At 38.5% G+C, this 15967-nt stretch overlaps 1 protein-coding gene and 2 long non-coding RNA genes across 3 annotated transcripts in view; all 3 read left to right on the top strand.

The window, feature by feature from the left end:
• NAA16 (N-alpha-acetyltransferase 16, NatA auxiliary subunit) overlaps window positions 1-15967 on the top strand; it is a 366631-nt gene that overhangs the window by 294749 nt on the left and 55915 nt on the right. The window lies entirely within an intron of this gene.
• Window positions 717-10327, top strand: LOC128092141 (uncharacterized). The gene is made up of 3 exons (XR_008211656.1): window positions 717-1074; window positions 9402-9465; window positions 10289-10327. It is a non-coding gene; the product is annotated as an uncharacterized LOC128092141 (long non-coding RNA).
• LOC128092140 (uncharacterized) lies at window positions 10606-13816 on the top strand. Its single transcript, XR_008211655.1, has 3 exons — window positions 10606-10656; window positions 11301-11444; window positions 13736-13816. It is a non-coding gene; the product is annotated as an uncharacterized LOC128092140 (long non-coding RNA).

Raw genomic sequence — 15967 nt, forward strand, 5'->3', positions numbered from 1 at the left:
TTCTTTTTAGATCAACCAGAGTTACACTCAGTGAATACGCAACTTGCTTTCAGCTGCTGTCTTTTGATGTACTGTAGCTAACTACGTAATTTTATCAGTCTGGAAAGATTCAATTTTATGAAAAGTGAAAGAAATGTGAAGATGGTAATTATGAGGAGATTAAAGTAACGCAGTACAAATTCAGCTAGTATGGAGCTGGATTTTTTCTTTCTTTTCTAAGTGGCTGTAGGATTATTTTCTTTTTAAAGCAAACACCTTTAAAGTCCCTGATGGAGCCTCCTAAATAATAGAAGATCTCAAATATCTGTAAATAAGTCTTCAAAATTGAAATAAAGCATCTATCTGTGTTGGAAGGAGTAACCCAGCCCATCTCAGCTTTCACTTGCTCTTCTGAACAATGGTGTTTTGCTGTGCTAATATCTTAAATGGCTTAATGTTCTAAGGGTGCTTAAATGGGATTGTGGAGCTTTCATTCACACTGGGGACACTATTCTTCAGTCACCATTCCTTTCTCAGTGTTCAGCATTAGTTTTGCCCAAAGGTCAATATAAGGACTTCTCTAATGCCTTACCTTCATTTATTTTCTCACTTCACAGTACAGCAAAGTAGTCTGAAAGCATGTCAAATGCAGTTATGCCTTCAAAAACTCAGAATTCGAGAGCTTAACCCAGTTTGCATACAACTAGTCAGTCAAACTTTGATTTCAAAGAATAAATACAATTACTCATGTGAGTAGGTGTTAGCAGAACTGGTCCATGCAGCACAATAAATCATCTGATGGGAAGAAGGATTTGTTTTGTAAGAACTGAGAGTGGTTGGCCTTGATACATATTGTGCAAGGTCATTTGACAGTCTAGCCAGTTAATTTGTGTTGTATGGGAGAAGATGGTATGGTAGGTAGTGATAGTGCTATTCCTCACAGTAAATCAGCATCTGAAATCCCTTCCTGTGTCAACACAGGTGAGCTCCTCTGTTTGTTCTGAATTGGGATATGAAGCATCTCACTGCCTTGGAAACCAAAATGCCCAAGTAAAAGGACTTTGGCTCAGTCACTCAGCATGCAGGAACTCAACTGTGAGTTTTAGTTGTTACTCTTAATTATTATTCCCATTTGTAGTAGAGGGCACTTGAAGAAGAGAAGGTGGGGTCCTAACGAACAGGAAATGAGCGACCTGAGTGTCACTTCAATAGCAGCTATTGAGTGCAGCTCACAGCATTTATCTAACTTGAAGACTTAACTGTGCAGCTAATTGCTTAATTATAACAGAATCTATTTAATGTCCCACTTCAATAGAACAAAAGAAAGGAAAATCAGCAGTACAGTTTGCACATATTCTAAGGAAAAAAAATTGTGCCATGGAAGTGCCAAAGCCACTATAGTGATGGGCTTTTCCTCCTTCAGATCTTCATCTGAGAACCTGAAAAATTTCCCTCGCCTATAAAATAAAGTCACAAATATGTTTGGCATTAATACTAAAAATATTCAGCGGCCACTGTCAGTACCATCAGGTCCAGGAGAGATTCCATTCTTATAATTCAATATGCATTTATTTTTACCTAAATTACAGAGGAATCATTTTAAAAAATGGAGTAGGCCATGTTATCTTTTGTCCATCAACCACTAGAATATATCTATGCCACTGAAAGATTATAATCGCTCAGAAAAGGTGTTCCAAATTTGTGACATGATTTTACTGTCCCTGACTTTAAGTCTACTCAGCCTAATTTTTTTCAACCAGATCCCAAATCAGAACACCGAAAAATCTGCTGTACACTGACCCCATGCTAAGCCCCTCTTTGAGCTTATCTGGGAGACAGAAGAATCAATGAAAAACAATATGGTATAATGATATTTATTTCAAGTGAGGAGGTCTGAGAACACTGCATGACTTATAGCCCAGACAACTGATACACAGGGGAACAGGAACAAACACAGGCTTGAATAGTGAAGTAATTAGGGCTGGAATAGGGGTGTTACTATATATGGATTATTGAATTATAGTGATAACAATGTAGCACCATGATAAAAATGAGGAAGAAAAAGAAAGAATCAAGATTACAGGTTCTGTTGATACACAGAACAGGTAATCCACCAGAGGGAGACAAACTGAAGAAACCGTTGCACTGAAGTCACGTTAATCAATGAAGTGGAAGAAAGAAGAATTGTGCAAAATTAAACACAACAATTTATATATTTTTATCATTAATTTACTCAGCTTTCTTACTTATCTTTCTTTCTTGCCAGTGTCAGGAAATCCAAATATCTCTTTTAATTTTTAGATTTCCTGCTAATTATGTTGGGTAAGAAAAGTGATTCTACTGAAAGTGTGACATCTGTAATTCATGAAGCCTATTTCTTGGTTCTGGAAGCATTTCTCATTATTAACAAGTCCATGTGAAAGAGCCATCATTTAGATTCCTACTGTTTCTTGACAGAAAGAATGTGCAATGTAAAACAAGTTTAATTACAGAAGTATTTCAGATTGCTTTTATATCTTCAGAGGTTTGCAAACAATTATTTAGCAATGTACTACTTCAACAAGGTTGACCAACACGTTTGGCTGTTGGCTGGGGTCAACCCAACACAGTCCTTTCAGACCCAGACATTACTTTCTTCTTTATCTGATTTGAATTGTTCCTTTTTGTATGGTTTTTGATACCTTTTCAATGGAGTCAACATAAATGTTCTGTGTTGCAGTTCAGTTGAGTTTCCTCTTTATCCCTGCATTATCATTTACTTTTGCTTTTTTTGTCAGCATTTTTACTGTGTTATGATATTATTTCTGATAGTATGTACCCCTTTTGTTCAGTAACAGCCATTCATTACGTCAGTTGTAACATTCTGTACTGATAAAGCTGTAGGCTGAGCAGATCTAACAAAATACGAAAAGGTTGAAACATCATTAGTGACATGCTAAATTTTCAGGTGCTTCATGTGCTTACTTCCTCGTTTCACAGCTAATTACCACATTTATACTGAAGTACTTACTCTTACTTCACTCATTAAAAGGTTACTTTTTGCCAAGGAATGAAAGGAAAATTTTTCCCTATATTCTTGTAAAGACAGTGTACTGATATTGTCCCAGTTCCGCTCAAAGAAGTTTAGTAAAAGTCTGTGCTATTGTTTGTAACTCTTCTACAGCACTTCTTTTTTTTTTTTTCCTCCTGTAGAACTGGAAGCCCTGACATTTTTAAGGAGTGCAAATGGTATCAGGAATAGAAACTCACCAAAACCAGCATGTGACTGAGTACTGAGTACTCCCTCCTACACTCTGTACCCTCCTTTCCTCCTTCCTTCCTTCTTTTTACTCTCCTTTCTTCCTCTTTACACTTACTTTCTGATCTTTCTCTCCTTAAATCTTCCTTTCCTCTTTCCCAAGGCTTTGAATCCATGAACTGTTTTTTATCAGATTTTTCCTACCTTCTCCTTCAGCTGCTTTTCTTTTACACCATCTGTTTCTCGTGGTGGAGCATATTATCACTGCTACTACTCATGCATTGCTCCTTAGAAATCCCAAATCCAAATCTAGTCAATAAAGATTAGAACTAAAATTTTGTTTAAGGGCAGACATCAGTCCCAATTTACTGAAGTGAAAGGCAGATCTTCCCATGACAAAACCAGCTACTCTGTTCTAACTTATTTTTGAGACTCGTGTTGGTCAGAGGACTGTAGTAGGTTCATCTTTTTACTGCTTTTAACCTGAAAGCAGGAAGTTAACTGAAAATGAACTCTTGTTTCGCAGTCCCTAGTGGATAACACCCACTTGGATGAAGTTGCCATCTGTTGTTTTCTTGGATTGTGTCAGAATACGTAAAACAGAGTGAAAGGGAGAGAAGCAAAACAGAAGACAGACGCAAGCAGAAAATATTGCTTGGAAGTTGAGGTTCTCCAAAGCAAGAGGATGTTTGGAGTTAACTTTGGAAAAGCCCTGCAGGGGCAATACAGGTGATTGCACTGATCAGCAAAGAGTAGCTGGAGCAAAAGGAAAGCTCCCTGGCTGCCATAGATCTGATGCCTTTGCTCTTCATTTCTTTTTCTCATAGCTTGCTGAGTGCAGGCAGCGGTAAGTGGGACCAGAACCATCCTTCAGAACAAGCCAAGAAAGATGAAGCAAGAAGAATGGCTACAGTAAATAACACACAGGCTTAACAACAGGAGATAGAAGTATGACATTCCCTTTATCTTCCCTTCATCAAGGCTGAGCTGTAATGAGGAATCCAGCCTGCATTGTACTCAATTATATGACAAGAGAAGAGAGGAAATGAGGAAAAAAGAGGAAATGTAGTGTTATGATTGAAAGTTTCATCAGTTTAGTAACAATACTTTTGACTTAAATTTGAATTTAAAATGAAATGTTTCAGGATTCAAAATTGTACAGCAGCAATTCTGTTAGTGAATGAGTAAAAGCATAATTTATGCCTATTATGCTCCGTAAAGAAGCCCAGTTAAATCCATTTCCCTTCTTTTGACTAACAATTGGTATATTTAATATACAAAGAAAAATAGCAATATTCTATGCAATATGGCACAAGGCTTACAATTGGTATATTGTACAGTAAGTGCATCTCTTGAAAATCTTCTCAGAAATTTTTGTAGTAGCAAATGCTTCATCAAGCTGTTTTATTACGGTATGTACAGGAAGAGGAAAGATAGCATAGTTAGTTCATCTGCTACCTTCAGAATTTAAGTGGTCAATTAATATACTCATCACATTTATTGCTGCAATGTTACGCATGTTTGAATGGAGTATTTAAATCTGATTCTCTTAAACAGAAATAGTTTTATCGACTCAATACTGCAAGCATTTCCTGAAAAAGGATATATTTCCTGTGTTTTGTTAGTGTTCAACAGCACAGACTTTTAAAAAGCAGCAACATGACACTGATTTGTAAGACAGACTCTAAGTAAGCTTGTAATTCTATATTGTTGTATCTCACAAGAACTCAGTTACTGAACTCCAATGATTATAAATTCCATATTAAAAAAAAAAAAGACACTGTTGTCCTTACTTCAGTCACAATATTAAGCAAAGATACGAAGAAGAGAGAATCCTGCAGATGAGCTTGAAGATGAAAAAGCTTTCTGTTCATACAGTGAAGTTTCTTCAACTTTCTAACTGTGATCAACAAATAAATTCCATGCTTTGGGCTCCTCAGAGGAGTGACGTTTGTCTTCACTGCTTAGGTGCAAATTAGTTGCAAATTAAACAAAACAAATAGGTAAAATGAAGAAAAACTTTGTAAGTGGTCTTCACAGAAGGGATAAAATTGAGATATTGAGTGCTTTTAAATGTTAATGTCAGTATTTTCAATGGAGAGAAATAGTATCTTCAGCAATAGGCATCAACTTTTTTGTCCCAGATATTAGGAACTGTCTGTGTTCCTTCTCACTCAGAACTGGAGGAGTTCTGAGTAGCTTCTGAGTTTGGAGAGGAGTAAGCATAGATAAAGAACAAATACTACAAGAATAGAAAGGAACCTTCAACTCAACTCTTTCAGCCCCCATAAAAACAAAGCATATAGCAGGAGCTATATCCATCATTGAAGGCCACCAGGTTGGTCAAGCATGACCTTCCTCTGGTGAAGCCGTGCTGGCTGTCTTGGATCACACACCCATTCCTCATGTGGTCGAGCATGTCATCTAGGATGATCTGTTCATGATCTTTCCAGGCACAGAGGTGAGACCCACTGGCCTGCAGTTCCCGGGGTCCTCCTTGCTCCCTTTCTTGTAAATGGGAGTGACGTGACCCTTCCTCCAGTCATCCGGGACTCACCTCACAGCCATGAATTTTCTAATATGATGGAGAGCAGCTCAGCAGCCACCTCAGCCAGCTCCTTCAGAACCTGGGATGCACGCCATCTGGCCCCATAGACTTGTACAAGCTCTCCAGCTTCCATGACCTCAGATAATTTGCTTTAGAATCACAGAATCACTAAGGTTGGAAAAGACCTACAAGATCATCCAGTGCAACCATTTCCTTATCAGCAACAATTCCCTACTAAAACATGTCCCTTAGTACAACATCTAAACAGCTCCTGAGCACCTCCAAGCTTGGTGACCCCACTACTTCCCTGGACAGTGTATCCCAGCGCCTGACCATTCTTTGTTCTTCATCAAATTCTGTCTGTAGGTGCCCTAAAAGTTTCATTGTTAGCTTATCAAATGATGGAGAGGGCCTGGCCATCTGTGTTCTTCATTATTTGCTACTCCACAAAACACGTTCATCTGGAAACAGTTGTAATACGGTATACGTTTTCTTTGGAATTACTGATGATAATATTATACTGTAGAAAAAGAGAAAATTCCTTTAGGATCAAAAAAGGTGCAACATTTTAATGGCAATAAGGCATCTCTCGGTTAGAGGATTTTTAATCCACTGATTAGTATCTTAATTTCTGTCCGCTCTAAATTCTCAGCCACATTGCCAAGAGGTATCCGATCAGATGCCTTAAGGAGTATCCACACTTTACATATGAGCTTTCTGTTTGAAAACTGCATCTAATGCAATTCTATCCATTACTTTGTTTTCTATCACAATCTGACTGGAAGTACATGAGAGGGATGGAAACTTGGTTTCATACTGACCTGATGCACTTGCTAGAATTAGAGTTCTGTGCCTTCTGGTCAAAGATGCTCAGAGGTGCAAGGTGAAAAACAGTTTCTCAAGATTTTGTTGAAAAGCAATGCCATCCTCCTGCCCTCCCCCCCAAAAAACAATAAAAGGAGGGAGGAAGGAAAGGAAGGGAGGAAAGAATCACAGAATCACCAAAGTAGGAAAAGACCTACAAGATCATCTGGTTCAACCATCCACCCATCGCCAACAGTTCTCAGTAACCATGTCCCTCAACACAAAATCCAAACATTCCTTGAACACCTCCAGGGTCGGTGACTCCACCACCTCCCTGGGCAGCCCATTCCAGTGCCTGAACACTCTTTCAGAGAAGTAGTATTTCCTAAAACTGATTTTAGTTCAGTTCTTCAGATTTCAGTGATTTTTAACTGAAGAAAAGTAAGTAAGTAAGTAAGAAAGAGAGAGAGAAAGAGAGAGAGGAAGAGAGGAAGGGAGGAAGGGAGGAAGGGAGGAAGGAAGGACCCAGATTATGTAGACTGTATATAAAACAGAATTTCAAATCAGGGAAAATTATATTCTTAGTTAATGTAATTTTGATTACATTCAACATAAATATGAAATAGATGTATATTTAGTGTCTTCGAATCGTATTGCTGTTACAAGATTGGAAAAATCCAGGTGTTAGGCCAGAACTATCAAGTAGCTTTAGAATAAATACTGTGTATACTATATATTTTCACAGTAGTAAGGTGTGCCTCAGGTAAGACATGACGAACTTCTTAAGCTCTAGGCGTCCCCACTGTGAGAAGAGAATAATATTTGCATGTTTTTCACCTGTTCTTTGAACTCCCTACAACTAGAATCTGGCACTTTTTATAAGATTTAGTGGTAAGGGCTCTGAAATTTCCTCGACATCAGTTTGTTCCATTTCTTGTTTAAGTGCCAACTTTGTACTGTCACAGTGTAAGAATTAATGGCTGGCCAGTGCTCAGCTTTTCTTTTTCTTGTACTTAGTAATAAAGTTCCAAAACTACTTCCTGGTCATGGTTCTGGATTTTTTTCTTTTTCTATTCAAATTACCACTATTCCTTTGTCTTTCCTTTTTTTGTAAACTCTTTCCAGCATTTCTGTTATGGCTAATGTGAAGTTGTCGATCAGTTGCCCAAGTAATCAGAACCCAGATTGCCACATCAGTCATGTAAAGGTGAAATGCCATGAAAGCTTTTTTTGCCTATTACTTTCCCAAGTGGATTGTAAAATAATTGTGCTGATAATCTAATTTAAACTTCAGAATTCAGCTATGTGTTAGTGCATGGTTTTGCTTTAAATCCTTGTTCCAAAGAGTTGCAATCTCATTATTTTGAGTAACAAAAGAAACCCTGTAAAATAGAAATGTCTCTTTCTACAACTTGTAGAAAACTAAAACTTGGAAATCCCATTTTAAATGAGAATATATGTAATGGTTTATAAATAAGCTTCTAGCACTTAGAAATCTGGTTTTATAGCAAGCTAAAAAGGGCACTCAATTTGTGCTTAGACACCATACTAATGGCAGAAAGAGTTTTTAAGAAGAATAGCCATGGAAGATAATACTAAATTATACCACCCACATTCTACCGCGTGACACATGAGGGATAATTTTGTAATATCCGGGTGAGCAGTAGATTGCAATATCTTCCCTTTTTCTTTCTTGTGAGGATCATGTCAAATCTAGAAAAAAAAAAGAAAATGTGAACCATGAGATGAAACTTCAGTCATGTAGTACAAATTTATCTATGCTGCTTTTCTTTGTGTGACTGAGAAAAATTCATTTTCTCTAAAAAACATTTCCTCTTCCAAAGACTTTTCATCCGACTTCTACGACAAACAATCTGACATAAGTTATGGATCAGCATGTTAGAAGCGTGGTTGTGCAGATACTTCTTCAATGGAGTTACTCAGAAAAAGGATTCATGTCCACACTCAGCAATGAAAAGAAACCATAGCATTTGTTGGAGCACAATCAAAGACAGGTAATTCTGCTTACTTTTCATCACTATGAAGATGAGACAGTCATTATTGACAGACAGTTTACTGCATTCCTCCCAAAATCATAAGGAAATTCAAGTTTTGCTGAGGAAAAAAAAAGAGAAAAACATGCTTTAGGTTAAAAGAAGTGTGTAGATGAGGAAAAATAAAAGTGCTTTAGTATGTTAAGACTCGTTCAATGCAAGAGGTTTGTTCAGACTTTTCCTTCTGTACTTGGCACTGGTGAGGCCACACCTTGAGGTCTGTGTTCAGTTTTGGGCTTCTCACTATGAGAAAGACATTGAGGCACTGCAGATTGTCCAGAGAAGGGCAACGAAGCTGCGAGGGATCTGAGCACAAGTCTTATGGGGAGTGGCTGAAGGAATCAGCATTCTTCAATCTGAGGAAGAGGAGGTTCAGGAGTGACCTTATCGTTCTCTATAACTGCCTGAAAGGACATTGTGGTGAGGTGGGGGTTGGCCTCTTCTCCCAGGTAACAGCGATAGGACAAGTGGGAATGGCCTCAGGTTGTGCCAAGGGAGGTTCAGGTTGGATATTAGGAAAAATTACCTCTCAGAAAGAGCAGTGAGGCACTGGCACAGGCTGCCCAGGGAGGCTGTGGAGTCACTGTCTCTGGAGATGCTCAAGAACCGTGTAGATGTAGCACTGAGGGATGTGGTCAATGGGCGCGGTGGGAATGGGCTGAAGGTTGGACTAGATAGTCTTGGTGGTCTTTTCCAGTCCTAATGGTTCTATCATTCTATGACTTCTTCCAAAGATGATGTTAACCATCTTACAAGGTGTTCTTTTTTTTATAAAAAGGGAAAACTTGCTGATGCAAAGCAATAGATGGCACCAAACAGTTTATATGGAGTCTTCCTTCTAGGTGAGCTATATAACAGCATAGTGCTGCATTACATTAAGGAATGTTTTTTTGTGTAGCATGAGAATGATGACTTTTGACAAGCTAACATATTACCATTTAATGAAGGTGTTACAGTCATTTAATGGAAGGATAGAAGTTACTCTCCACAATCCTCTCGGTCCACAGAGATACTACCAAGAACACCCATAAGGGATTTTCCCAAAACAAGTTAAAATAATTTGGATTTGTTGCAATTAGCTGCTATCTTCTTTTATTATTTGGCACATATCTTACCATCACATTTGACAATCTAGAATGGCAAGGGACTCATCTCAGAAATACTTCTGTTTATGCTTTCCTCCTTTAACAGGGAGAGACTGCAATATAAATACTTAAATTGATAGCTTGGATTCAACAGAATCTGAATGTGTCATGCAGCCATTTAATTATATCAAGCTAGCCAATGGCTTGGAGAGGATGTAAATGCATTCTACATGCATGAAAGGCAGCAGCTGGATTTATTGACTTCAGACGCAGTCAGCAGACACAAAGTGACATTTATTCTTGAAGCACTAGAACCAGCAGAATTCTCCAGTCTGCAGATCTGCACACTGATACAACAGATTGTGGCTGAAAAGCTTAGCCCAGTTAGGTACCTGCGTTTAATTTAAATAAGTTATTACTGTGTTTCAATGTTTTTGTTTCTATCCCACTAATCCGATTTTTCAGATCTGTTCGCTTTGTTTTCGTTTTAATGAAACCACCTGAATTTGGAGTCTGTTCTAAATTAAAGGTTACTGACTTTCAATTCTCCCCTACCTCACTGAACTTTCTATTCCTTTAGGAAGAGAATCTAAGAATTCAGCCCACCTGATTTTGCTTTAAGACATGGATGTGAAGTACAGCAAAGACAAGTGGATGAACACTTGAACATGAGCAAAGAACACAAATTAGCAAGTTTGGATCGGCCATTGTCCATCAGAAAGTTATCTCTTATGGTGCCCCTACTGCCTTTCATATCTTATTTCCTCTTGGTTTTAACAAATAAAAATAGATGTAATTAATTTGCTTAGTGGGTTGCTGATTTTTTTTTTTTTGTGTGTGTGTGTGTTTTTGTTTTGTTTATATGTTCTATTGTTTTTTGTTTGTTTCTTTTACTGCAGATTCTTCCTCACCCCTACTGTATTTTCCAGACTTCTGCTTTCTTCTAAGGTTGGTACCTTTTGACTCTTTTCCACACTTTTTTTCAAAATAATTCATTTGTACTGAAATTGAAATATGTTCTTCAGCTGTTGATATATCTTGTTCTAACAGAAGTAAACAAAATGGAACACCTCACCCTTAACGATAAACTATTTATACTGAGTTTTCTGGAAGCCTAAAAATCACTACGCAATACCATAATCCATGCATGAAGAACTAATTTCAGCTTCACTGCCTTCTGTGGAGCTGCAGAAATTATACATTTGAGTCTGATGATTCAAAGAGTATGAAAGAGTGTGTCTTACATTCTCATTTATTTCTGTCTTCTCGTATTCCCTCGCTTATATGAGGTGGAAAAGAATATGTAATTGGTGGGGCTGAGGGAATTTGAAAGGTACATGTGCAAGAGAAACCATTACACTTTTTTCATTTCTTTGCTGATAGGAAGGCTATACGCAGGCATATAGAAAATAGCTACAATTCTAATGTGAGTAGACAGCGTGATGACTACTGAAAATGCACTCCTCCTCTCTTCAACCCTATAACTAGCCTTCGTTAGATTCCTATTTGCATTTTCACTCCTTTGAAATGTCATCTCCATTCTGCTGCTCTGCTCCACCACTTTATTACTTCCACTTCCTTCCCCATAACAGATAAATACAGCTGAGTAACACTGAGTTCCACATCCTCTGAGAAGTCTCACCGGCTTGAACATAAACTTTGCTCTTGGGAACTGTTGGCTACATGTAAGCAATGGGAGGTGTGAAAGGAGATGCCACTCTGCTCAAGTACAGCAGGTGAAGAGCTGCCAAAATCTTCTTTCCCACAGCAAAATAGGGATTGGGATGGGGGAGGGGGAGGGTCACCACAGTTTTTGCTGTGCTGGAGCTAATCTCTCCATGCACACCTGTGGTGTGAACCAGCTTTGAAAGGAGGACTGAAGTTTTAATGTACCCTTGAGGAAAATTAGCTGTCAAAATCAGTAATGAAGTACCTCTCTTGCTGTTTGTCCTCAATTCATTCCCTAAGCAAGAACTTTCCCTGGCCCATGTGGTGCCTTAATTTAAAGATGTTCCCATTTTTCTGGCAGCTGCAGTTTCCTCACCTTCAACAAATCAATGTGTAATATCGCTATCAGCACTAGGCAGGCTGTGCACGTTTTCATTCCATGATCTAGGAGGGAATCGATCTTATCCCTGGAGACAAGGATTACCGAGGCTCTGTTGATATCCTGACATAGAAAACACTGGCTCAGGGCAAAGATGGCCATTCTCATTCACTTCCCTCCCACTCATTGAGGCACTGGATTTGGAGAAACCTGCTAGGGCTTGTTTCCTTCATTCCTTCCTGGAAGGTCTAAGTGCTCAAACGTCATCCCTAGAGGCCAAACAGGCTTGTCAGAAAGATTTCTGCACAAGCAGAGTGCCTGAGGGCTGCTCTGAGGTATGGTGCTTTGTTTGTTCCCATTAGCTTAGCAAGGTGTGGTGGTTTTGTTCTGCTTTGTTTTTTTTTGTTGTTGTTGTTGTTTTGTGTTTTTGGTTTTTTTTTTTACTAGGAGGGAAGGGAAGTTCTGCAAAGTTCTGCATGTCAGCATCCTATTTATCCCTGACTCTGTTGTTGTAACTCAATGCAAAATAAGCAATTTGTGTGGCTCTTAAGAAGAAGTCAGAATTTGTGAATTACGGGTTCGACTTACGTATCTAGAGATCACCTTATGAAAGTGATTAACTGCACGTCAAATACTTGACATCCTTAATCACTGCATCATAACTAGCTATAGCAATACTAAGCAGAAAGAGTTGTCTTCCATGCTCAAAGAATTCTACCTGCAGCCTGGTATGGACAGGTGGTTGCTCATAGAGAAAATACAGATCTTGCAGTTGGCTGAAAGTCTGCCACTCTCTGAGAACAATGCTATGGGATTCAGTCTTGTGAAACCAAGGACAATGGAAGGAGGGATTCAAACTGAAGTGCATAGGGAAGCTTGATTTCATACTTCCCTTGAGAAAATAACTCCATGCAGTAGTTCAATGGTATAAGGCTCTTGAACAGATACTGATGAGGTACAGACAAATTACCCCTTTCTCCGGCAGTTTGGAGTTGAAAAAAAAGCTGACAGCAATCTCAAGGCTTGGCTTGCATAACACTTGCCATTATTAGAGATATTGGGCCCTTGTTGTTTGAAAGGTGTTTGGAAACTCGACAGGGAAATGCCCTAAAATTGAGATGAGTTAATTCACGTGCATGAGCGTGACTTGTCCCTCGAAGTTCTGAACACAGGTTTGCCATGCCAGGGAGGGAAGGTATGCAGAGAAGATCAGAGGATTGGAGTCAATGTGATTGTTCAACTAAGCAACATTCAGGCTGAATGACTGCTATATTTTAGTGCTATAAATGACAAGTAAAGAGTAATATGTCAGCCACAAAGAATGCTTTCAACAAATGATGGATACGAAGAAATATTGAGTAGCTTCCCATCTTGTATATGCACCAGGTACACTCATTGGAGTGAATCAGGAGGGAAAAAAAATAGGCTGTCACATAATGAGACTAGCTCAGTCTGGGCATTTGCACAGTCGTCCTAAGTTCCCATACATTACCTTAATTTTGGCATTTCTTACCTCTATGATTGCTTGCTTTTGTAGCCTCAACATTGTTTGAAGGCGATTATTCCACTGTATGCAATGCACAGCACATACTAGGAACTTATGCACTTTATTAATGAAGGAATAGTCTGTCATTGGAAACACTGAATGCCATGTGGGTTAAAGAACGTTAAAGAGGAACATCTTGAGGGAACCATGGGTGTTATGTCATGGAAAACATCCCGAAGTATTTTTTGCTATGTATTTTCTCAATCTGTTATGAAAAGAAGCAAAAAATCAGGCTGCATATATGCCATGTACATACATACTATGTATGCCTGTATGAGAGACTTGGTTCTAAAACCACTCAAGAATGAGATCTCATTCTAGAAGAAGAAAAAGACCACCAGACTTACAGAATATTTGTGAGAAATACTTTCATGTTGTCTAAAAATGATTTTCTAAATACTACTCAGTGATAATGTCTTTTTTTCTGCTTTGAGGGGTTGGCACAGTACTGACCTGGCTACATGAAGGCTTGAGCCTTTGTGGATTCACGCAAGAAAAGTCATGCGAAATTCAGCAGATCAGAAGGTGACCCTGTCTACCCTGTCTTGCCTGGGAAGATTGGCTGTTCCATCCCCTAAAGCGTAGAGTAATGAAATAGATCCTGATCATGCTTTCTCAAGGCAAGTTCATCTACCAGCATAAAGGTCAGCAATTCCAGATTTCTACTGCAAAGACTGAGCCTGCTGTCGGTCCAGACTTCGTGAAGTCCTTGTTCGTCCTGTTATATACACTGTAAATTTTGCTACAGTAATCGACTGTGAAAAGACAGTGAAAAGCATTAATCCTTAAAATTCAGTCTACCACAGCCCCTTCCTATACTGACCAAACTGATGCCTGTATTATTGTGTTGGTTTTTTAAATGGAATATTTGCTTCTAAGTTAATGTCAAAGTTCTTTGTCATATGCCTCCTTCCGTATTTGAAAAATGTAACCACTGTGACCTAACCTCCCTTATGGCCAACTCACCTTTATGGTTTCCAAAATGAATCATTCTAATGTCAAAGAAGCAATTTACACTTGCAGATCATTCATTTACTACTACTACTACCATGCTTAATTGGCATGTCCAGCTCATACAGCACCTTCCCAAATTCCAGAACTCAATGTAGGTCAAATACGAGGGAATTTAACCTCTTCCAAATAATGGCCTACATCTAAAGAGACAAAACTTGATTTTGAAATAGGAGTTTCAAAGTAAACAGCCCTTTCCTCCAGCTATTTTACTGAAAGTGTTCCTATTTTGGCTGGAGACTTCGTTTGCTTTTTCTTTTCAAAGGTATCACAGAGCTTGACAGTACCGCAAGCTGAGTTTGGAGAGCAGGCACAGTGAGATCATTCTTTGGTGTCACTGCTTCTGTTCTAAGTTCAGCTTGACTCTCAAGCTGTGGTTTGACAAGACGGAGTCTGTTTTTCAGTCCACATAGTGTCAAGATGTCAAAGGTTCTGTAATCATAAGAATGCACACTGGTAGAGAGTCTCTCAACTGATTCAGAATTTTAACATTGTTTTGAAGAGATTTTGTCCTAGTAGATTTAATATAGAGCAAGAATTCTTTGTCTAGGCATCTCTAACTCCATGCAGTCTTCCTGCCAGCCCCAAACTGTAAAGTGAACATAAATGCCACACTGTGTGCTCTGGCTAAAACAGCAGAAATGAGTCGATACGCTCTTGCCTGATTTTGATCAAATTTGTACCACAACATGGTGTATAACCGCATAGAGCTTGTGTTAAATGATTACAGAGCCACTGTCTTGGTAGTCTACCAAAGCAACAACTCTGTGGTTAGAAGATTAAAGGCATTTCATCATAGCATCTGCTCTGCTCTTAGAATTAGAAACACCCCCATCTGTGGAAGCTGTCATATCTAATAAATAGACAGTTTCAATCATTACCATCTAGGATGTCATCAGGAGCACAAGATGGAAGATGAAGATGATGTGCCTCAGCTGCAGTATTTTTAATGCTATTTTTATAGTGACCCAGACCTCCCCAAGTAACAAAAAAAATATTGCTTTTTGGGCAGGGTGAGTGTATTGGTATGCCCCTATGTGTTCTAATCAAATCAGTATTTTCTCTCATCTACAGATGTACTACAGTTCTGTAATTATAAACTCATAAGGTTCCCTAGAGATTGTCTATCTAGTCAGATTGTCTATCTAGTCAGTAGAAACTACATGGCATATATATACTATCTATAATTTTACATGTACAGAGTATTGGTAGTTGATTATTTAATCCTGAATAGAGCAAGCCAGAAGATAAAATCCAAGCAGAGAGAGTCTGAATTAAAACTTTTCTTAAAAGATCACCCAGTCTTTAGAATAAAAATGTTGAACTACTGAAGTATTTGGTGAATACCACAAACTTTAGCATGCTGTTCCAATGGTTCTTTTCTAATTCTAAAATTATAGAAGATAGACCTGACAGCTTATATGTAGCATGAAGAATATTCCTCTCTTTCCTATTTTAGGATTTAGAAGCTTGAAGTCAGCTCCTAACTTCTCTTGTAAGTCAAAACAAACTTCTTGAGTCATCAATTCAGTATTAACTCAATGTTTAAACTTGATCTTCTCTGGTCTTTCAGGTGCTTTACAGGTGCTTACCTGCACCTTTCCTAAACAATAATAATCTGTCTTGAACTGTGGACAACTGCACTAGGGGCGATA

Source organism: Tympanuchus pallidicinctus, unplaced genomic scaffold, assembly GCF_026119805.1.
Source record: "Tympanuchus pallidicinctus isolate F22 unplaced genomic scaffold, pur_lepc_1.0 scaffold6, whole genome shotgun sequence".
In the NCBI taxonomy this organism is placed as follows: Eukaryota; Metazoa; Chordata; class Aves; order Galliformes; family Phasianidae; genus Tympanuchus; species Tympanuchus pallidicinctus.